The sequence below is a fragment of the Lathamus discolor genome, chromosome 14 (genome assembly GCF_037157495.1).
Source record: "Lathamus discolor isolate bLatDis1 chromosome 14, bLatDis1.hap1, whole genome shotgun sequence".
NCBI lineage: Eukaryota > Metazoa > Chordata > Aves > Psittaciformes > Psittacidae > Lathamus > Lathamus discolor.
The window spans coordinates 10,044,308-10,052,481 of NC_088897.1; the positions used below are offsets into that span (position 1 = coordinate 10,044,308).

At 41.1% G+C, this 8,174-nt stretch overlaps 1 long non-coding RNA gene across 1 annotated transcript in view; it reads left to right on the top strand.

The window, feature by feature from the left end:
* The first annotated feature begins 3,412 nt into the window (after positions 1 to 3,412).
* The window catches only part of LOC136021793 (uncharacterized), a 32,478-nt gene continuing 27,716 nt past the window's right edge, over positions 3,413 to 8,174 (top strand). The window contains exon 1 of the long non-coding RNA XR_010615887.1: positions 3,413 to 3,562. This is a non-coding gene — a long non-coding RNA (uncharacterized LOC136021793). The remainder of the gene's footprint in view (positions 3,563 to 8,174) is intronic.

The following is an 8,174-nucleotide window of genomic DNA, read 5'->3' on the forward strand; positions in this document are numbered from 1 at the left end:
GTTTCTGGTGGTTATAAACTGAGCAATGCACATGTGAAAACTCTGCAGTGGTTTGTGTAGTTGCAAGAGTAAAACAATTACAGGAAAAGGGTTTAAATGGGATTCAGCTTTCTAATATACAGAAATATCTTGGGGCATAAATAACTAAATGATTTTCAAAGTACATGAACAGAACTTTGGAGTTCACAGATCAGTTGTGCACCAGGTTGTGCTTTTTTTGGTTCCTCAGACTTACAGGGGATGCCTTAATAACACTGTATCAGCAGAACAATTCCTCTATACAGGAACTTGGGGAAGAACAATACTAATACAAGGCTTTAACTTTTGGATTATTACTTGGAGCTGTATGAAATACCTGCCCTGAGTCCTGCAATAAGGTTGTGACCTTGAGTGCAGGTTGGTAACACGACTTTTTCAGGTAGCACTTACCTGAAATCTGTGATGAAGATATCAGTTCTCTTATGGGCTCTTGTAAAGCAGAGGATAGTTTCTGGTTTTGCCTGTACAGGTTCTCTGTGGTTAGATGCTCTCTTCTGATTAAACTTAACTTTTGGAATTACCTGAATAACTGGAAGCATCAGGTCTATTTTCTGAGACTTTTTGAAAGGACTAGATACTGACTTCACTGAACACCTAAAGAGATGAGATAGCAAAATCAGTACTAATAACTCTAATAAGCAGGTTAAAACCTCTCTTTGATGCTCGAGTCTCCTTGAAAAACTTTTGGGGTTGAAGGGAACCTTTAAAAAATAAATCCAAATTTTATTCAAAATAAAATTTCCCAGTGTTCAATGTCTGCCAAAAATATACTTAGCTCATATGTCAGTGTCATTTATTAATAAATATGCCTAATCATCCTGGAGATGTTCTGTGCCTCTCCTCTGATTCTGATTTCTTATGGTACTTATCAGCTGCTTAGCTACTGTGGAAAATCTGACGTGTTCACACTATGCTTCTAATTCTTCTGTCATTGTCCAAGGGCATTCATCTATCTGCGACTTGCATTCCCTTGACATTTCTTAACTGTAGTAGGAACATTTCCCACTGATATACTACTCCAAGTTTCCCAATGTAAACCTGTAAGACAACATATCTTATATTTAAAGGAAGCTTTAGAGATTAAAGAAGTGTACCATTGCATGCTAGGGTAAAACAAAGGTATTTATTCAACCTATTTAAGCCCTCAAAAAGGGGTAATTACTTCACAGAGATAACTTTTTATCCTTAACCAGTGCTGTACAAAAACTTAAAATAGGAGGTGAAATCATGCTGTGTAATGTATTTTAATTAAAACTACAAAGAGAATTTAGGTAGCTAGAGCATAATTGCAGCTGGATGATTCCGAGCCATTATTTTGGAAACTGACGGGGGACCTTCAATAACAAAGGCCTGTTTTATTTAAAAATAATTAAATTATTTTAGGAGAGGGTGTGAAGCGTGTTAATGAAGCTTGCACATGAAAGAGATTTGTAGCAAGGAATAAAACCAGGCAGGGAAGTTACAAACAGCAATATAGCGAACACATAATGAAATTTACTTTAGGAAAGGAAGTTAATACACGAGGGAGAGATGAGTTCCAAATGCTTTCGGTTCTTCCTTTGCTGCTGAATGACAGAATGAATCAGAATAGCAAACTGGGTATTTTATAATCTTTATCGTTTAGCTGTACAGTAACAAATCATTCCAGATAATGATTTATTGGAATATGCTGCGTTTACTGTATTTCCTGGCGGAGTTAGGCACGCAGTTGTACTTGCATGGAATAGCAACGCTTGGCCAAAGGGAAACTGGCAGTAATAGGTAAAACCTTCAGTAAAACATCATAAACCCTTCAGTGAAATATCAAGCTGTCATGTTTATGTATCACTTGCTAGCCCAGTGCACGGTGTAAAGTGTATTCCCTCAGGCATGCAGCCAAGCAAAGGAACAGGGGTACAAAGCATCCTTTGAGTGTGTGCACGCAGACCCAGTTTCGGCTATGAAAGGTGCTACATGCACCAGACCTGAAAGCTAGAAATATCCAGGACCTATTTGAGTTAGAAAAAACCCCAAAACTCAGCCCCCAAACCCTTTCATTATGAATGATGCTGTGAAAGACATGATTGTTGTTTCCCAAACGCATACTTTAACACCCTTACACATAACTGTCTAATAAAAAGCTGGCTGCTTTGCTGGCTGCAGTTTCACAATGCAGGAGAACCCAGGGTACACGGTGTCCCCTGAAATTAAAGCGTGCAGGGAGACGTGATTATACATTCAGAGGAAATAAACCTTTCTGGCCCAGACAGACCAAGCCTCTTTAGCACCAGGACGTCGCACACCTTTTCAAGTCATTCCCTGCCTGGAGCTCATCAGCTTGCATTTGGCAATAACGAATTTGACTTAGCAGTCCAAAGCTTGTTCTTTGCAGTGACAAATACACACACACGCTTCCTGCGGCTCCCTGGCAAGGAAGCACAAACCCAAGTGTCACCACTGAGATAACTTTTAAAGGCTATTATTTCAGCTAATGTTTGAATTTCTCTCTGAGAAGCTAAAATGAGGATAAACAGGGCAAGTTCAGGTTGGATATAAGGGAGACTGGGATGAGCTCTTAGGCACAAGCTCTTCCCTGTGAGGGTGCTGAGGCACTGGCACAGGGTGCCCAGAGAAGCTGTGGCTGCCCCATCCCTGGCAGGGCTCAAGGCCAGGTTGGACACAGGGGCTTGGAGCAAGCTGCTCCAGTGGAAGGGGTCCCTGCCCGTGGCAGGGGTTGGAGCTGGATGAGATTTAAGGTCCCTTCCAACCCAAACCATTCCCTGATTCTATAATTTCCATAGCTAAAAGCAGAGCACTTTATCTTATTAGATTAACTGGATAGTTGGTACAATATTTTTTTCCCATTGGGTTTGGTTGGTTTTGTGATGTTCTAAAGTCACGGAGTTAAAGGTAAGCATAATAAATGCCTCCAGTAATCATCTAAGCCCGGTGCCTCAGACGGGCACGAACACGCTGGGCTTATTCATATTGCAATTAAATCCTTCGGTGGGAGCTGGAATTCTTTGTTCATCCAAATCATGTAAATTCCCTTCTTTAGTTTGCGGTTTTTGTTACTGGTTTGTTTCTACCTCAGAGCTCAGCCACTCTTCTAACAGCACAGATCTGCTCAGCCACCTCCATGGAGGGTTACGGAGAAAGAAGCCTGTAGGAAAGGCAAGAGCCACACCTGCCTTGGGTTGAGTTTATTGCTCATCCCCTTTCACCTTCACCTCCCCGGCGCCATGAGGCGCGGCCCTTCTCACCCTCAGCTGTGAGGCAGCGGCTCACACCCAACGGCTCTTCCCGCCCTCCCGTTCAAATCCCACGCAGCAGCCAATCAGCGGGCACGGTGGGCGCCCCTCGCTAACGGTCGGCGCCCCTCGCTAACGGTCGGCGCTGCGGCTCTGAGGTGGCTGTTGTTTCCGAGGCTCGGTAGCCCTTTCGCCTTGCTGGTCGCCCTCCTTTCCTCCCTAAAGGCGGTGGGATACGGTGGAACGGCGGCTTGGCAGCTCCCTAGGGGCTGTGGAGAGGTGGTGCTGGCGAGGTGGGTCTCGGTAAATCACCTCCGCAGCAGCTAAAGATGCTGCCCCCGCACCTGCTCATCCGATGTGATTGATGTCCCGGTGACGATGGTGTGAATAAGAAACTTGGGTAATCTGTCTAACGTGATGGTGTCTAATGTGCAGCTGGGCCTAGTAGGTCTTGCCAGGAATAAATGTTTAGGGATTATATTTGTCTCTTCTGTGCCCAGGTCAAAAGTTAATAGATTCAAAATAGGAAGCCGTAAGTTCTTCAATACAGCAAAGTGTTTTGCTGCTTTGTTATTCACTGGGTGAATTATGGAGGTTTAGTAGCAACCTGCTCTAGCGGAAGGTGTTCCTGCCTATGGCAGGGGTTGGAACTGGGTGAGCTTTAAGGTCCCTTCGACCCTAAACCAGTCTGGGATTCTATGATTCAATTGCAGTCTGCTTATTGGCATTTATTGCCCCTGGGGTGCATCACGTGCTTTCTGTGTGTAAAAATGGCTTGCCATGAAGTTGGTGTGAGCTCAGTAGTTCTCGGAAACTAATTCGTGTTTGTTGGCCCTTGATTAAGAGAGGTTCATCCTAGAAAAGGTTGCTGGTTGTCTCTGAGCCCTTTGCTGTATGGAGCCCAAACTGAGAAATCTCTGCTAGGGAGACACCCAGCCTTGATGTGGAGGTAGCAAAAGACTAAAACATTGTTATAGAAGGCTGAAGAGCACCGACTGCTGGTTTCCCACTGCCTCCCACTGGGGAGGGCTCTTGTCTGGTGGTGGCTGGTTGCTGAGATCTGGCAGTTTATCCTCCTGTCAGTGTTTATTATATTGGTATTTAATAGCTGGGATTTTTCATCAGTGAGAAGCACCCAGGGGAAACATCCAGTGTGCATAAATAGTGTTCCTGCTGCTGTTCAGGATGTCGGTGTTTTCGGTGCAAACGAGTTTTGTTTGTTTCGTTGTCTGGATAAAAATAATTAAAAATGCAATTTCTGCTTCTAAAAGGGCTGGATTTAAGTGTTATTTAAGCTGTATTTGTATTTTACTTTATTGCCTTATTTCTTCATTTTAGCGAAGAGCAAATCAGTCCTCAGTTCGGTCTTTGCTATGGCCGCAAGTGGGAAGCGCTGCCATAAAGCTTCCATTTCCATTATGGCAGTGAGGGGCTGCATGGGGAACCATACAGCTCTGCTTCAGCTCCTGGATAGTTTCGTTTTGTTTGCGTTGGACCAGAAATGGATTAAAGTGTTAGAAAAAGCTTGTGGAGAAGTATTTACTGGTTTTGACACTTTGTAGTCTAAACACAAACATACACACCTGTATCTGGAAGCCTGAAATATACAAAAAGGGCATCAGCACTGATGAGTCTTGGAATGCAAATACTTAATTCAGCCAGTAGTTTAAACTTACTTGAAAGTGCCAATAGGTCAGTTCACTTTTATTTTCAAGCTTTGTGTACAAAGTTAGAGATGCAAAGTAACACTGACTACTTGTATCTGTTCCATAATACCTATTAATCACTGTCTGGTTTAAGCAGCTCAGTGCTGCACCAGGGTTTTGAAAGACTGTGCAAAGATATGAATGTATCTGACAAGAGCTGTATCAACAGAAGCAAAGGAATCTTCAGAGGTGATGGTTTTACATCAAGAACAGGAAAACATGTGGGAGGCAGCCTGCTTTAGGCAGGAGCCTTGTAACTGTAAATTTGGAAACATTAAGTAGATTTAGGTATGTCAAGCAAAAAGGGCTTGAAAACATCGTTCCAATAGAAATTGCTATTAGTTGAATTTTTGAAGTTACTATGCAATATTTTCTGAAACATACAATAAAAAAAATACATGTTAAACTGTTGAATCCTAATCTTTAGAATGCAGGTTTTTTCCTAGTAGTATATTGAGGAGGCCAACAGTGAACACTTTCGTCTGCTTGGTAATGAGAGATTTTTATGGTAATTATACTTCAGATTTTGGTGGTTTTTATTTTTTTTCTCCTGACAGAAATAGCTGTTTGCATGTGTTTGGTTTAGGCTGATGAAGCAAACATCATTGGCCTTAGAAAGCTTCATTCCTTTCCTTCTTCCTTCCCCTGTTTTCAGTGTCTTATTTAAAATAGTCTTTAATGCAAATGTATCTGCAATAGATTTGCAATGTGTGCAAAAGACTTATTTTATGGGAGGTAGGAAGTGAGGTGTCAGCAGCTCTTAAAGTTCTAGGAAAATGTTTACTGTGCTATCAGGGGCTGTAAAAAATGATGCTAAAAGCATGGGATAAGGACTGCACAAGATAAGGATCGCACAAGATAAGGATTATTCTTCTATATAAAGTAGTTAAATAATTTTTTACCTTCTTTAAAAAATAATTGTCCCAGAACTATAATTTACAGTATGACTCTTTCTCATGCACCCATATTTCAATTTCCATGTGTACCAGAATTGCTAATGCTAAACTGAAGCAAGACCAGAAAATTCTAGATGGAAGAGCCTGAAGGGGGTGGGAAGGGAAACCCAGAGGGTTTATATTAGTTAACTTGCAGTCTTTGTTTTTAACATGACTCTTTTTTAATATAAGTCATTACATGATTTTCCTTAGAACTTCTGTGAAATGTCCAACCATATTAAAATGGAATTCACTTGAGGAAATACTTTAAGGTGCTTAGAATAAATAATTTTATATAGGGATGACAAACCTTTCTTGTGTAGATACAGTATGTCAAGAAAATCAAGCAAAACAAAAGGAAAAAGCTTTTAAAGTGGGTTTTCCCCCCCTTTTGTTCTTTGTCTGATCAATCTTCAAAGGCTTATTACTAAGAAAAATACGGAATACAGCATGACATGTAGATTTCTTCCTCTCTTTCTTTTTTCAGCTTGTGATCATGTGCATGGGTCACAAGCATGGAATGTCTTGGTGCATCTGAGAGAATGCCCTCGCCTGTTCAGCATAGATCATGTAGTATCTGAATGATACATATGATTTTACAAATGAGTGCATTGCTGTACCCATAAACTAGAAATCTTTAACACAGAAAAAGAAGCATAGCTTTTCTTGTTTTAAAAATCTGTATTTCTGTAGCAAATATCTGGCTCATCCTGGTAAAGTGTTGTCCAGAATCACACACTTGATTTGTGCTGTGGATTTGCTTTAATTACAAATATTTTATTACAATTTTGTTATGTTTCTGGAGTGGTGGACCTTCCTGATAGACTTCACCTGCCATGTTCTCATGTATTGTCTTGTCATTGTTCCCCTCTGCCAAACGCAAAGTATTAGGAAGGTGGTTAATTCTGTAGGGTAATGCTTTGCAAGGGTCTGTGATATTCTGTGTAGTGGCCATAGTGTGTTCACTGCATGGTGCTACTCAGTGTGTGTCATCAAAAGGATTTTAAAAAGGGCTAACAAGAATTTGATGCAAACAGTGACTGAAAATAATTAAGAACTCAGTATCTCCCTTAGGCCTCTGGAAATGCTGATTTCTGTACCAACTCTTCACTGTTTCCAGTGAAGGACTTCTAAATAGACGATTGTCCTGAAAAGTCCTTGAGGATACAGGCAGCCTGTATGCAGAGTCTACTGATGTCATTGGTGTTCACTGGAATTAAATGTATCTGAGGAATTTGCGAGGGTTTGTACAGATGGTCCTACCACAGTGGTGGGAGTGCTGGCACAATGGTGGAGTCCTCTGTTGAAGTCAGAGAGTGTACACACAGAGCTCTGGAAACCAATCTCATAGCACAGGTCAGATCTGTTGTAAACAGTCTCCTATTTATAGATAACATTATTTACGAAATACTATTTTTGGCTTAAGAGTGATGTTGACATATTTTAAGGAATGATAGTAGCTCTCTGTCACAGGGCAGGGGGTTGGTTTGGTTTTGCTTTTCCTCAATGCATGGTTATATTAGGGCATATATGTATATTTGATCCTTTTTCCAAAAAAGGTATTTAGCGTAATATTATTGCTCTTAAAAGTTTGTGCTTGGTAGTTACTTATCTGTAACATGGTAACTCTTACATTATTCTGAATATGTTGTTTAGCAGCTTTATACTTACTAAGGCTTATTTAATATGTACATTTCTAGTGATGTGGCATATTAAATTGTTTCCTTATTCCTTATCTAAATGTAAGGATGGTCAAGAATTGACTTACCCAGCTCTAGTATGTTTGCAGAACTCTGGTCCTGCTGGGTTTTTGTTTCTTGTTTTTTTTGCTTAAGCCACAACAAGCAGCTTGGCAAACTGGATGTATGTCTCACACTACATGTTCTGTTTGCAGGAAATGCAGAGGAAGAAGGGCTCAAGTCAAGTGAGGGTTTCTTGGTAGCTGCATCAGGGATTATGAAGTTTCATCATGTGCTCTTCCTAAATCTTCTCTATCCATCTGCCCCTAATCTGATTTTGGTTTAAGTCTAGGCTAGTAGGCATGGTTGAGGCTGTTGATTTGAACCTGGGCTTGGCTTCAGCCTCAACTGGCGGCACCTTATGGCGGTACCTTGCTGTGGGAAAGTGGCTATTAGACCCACATGCGTTTATTTTGACAGTACTGTCCCAGTGTTCTACCTGCTCTGTACTTTTCTTCACAATTCATTGTTGCTTTTTCACAGTGTAAGTGACCCAATCTGATGCAAATTTTAACCTCCTTAGTT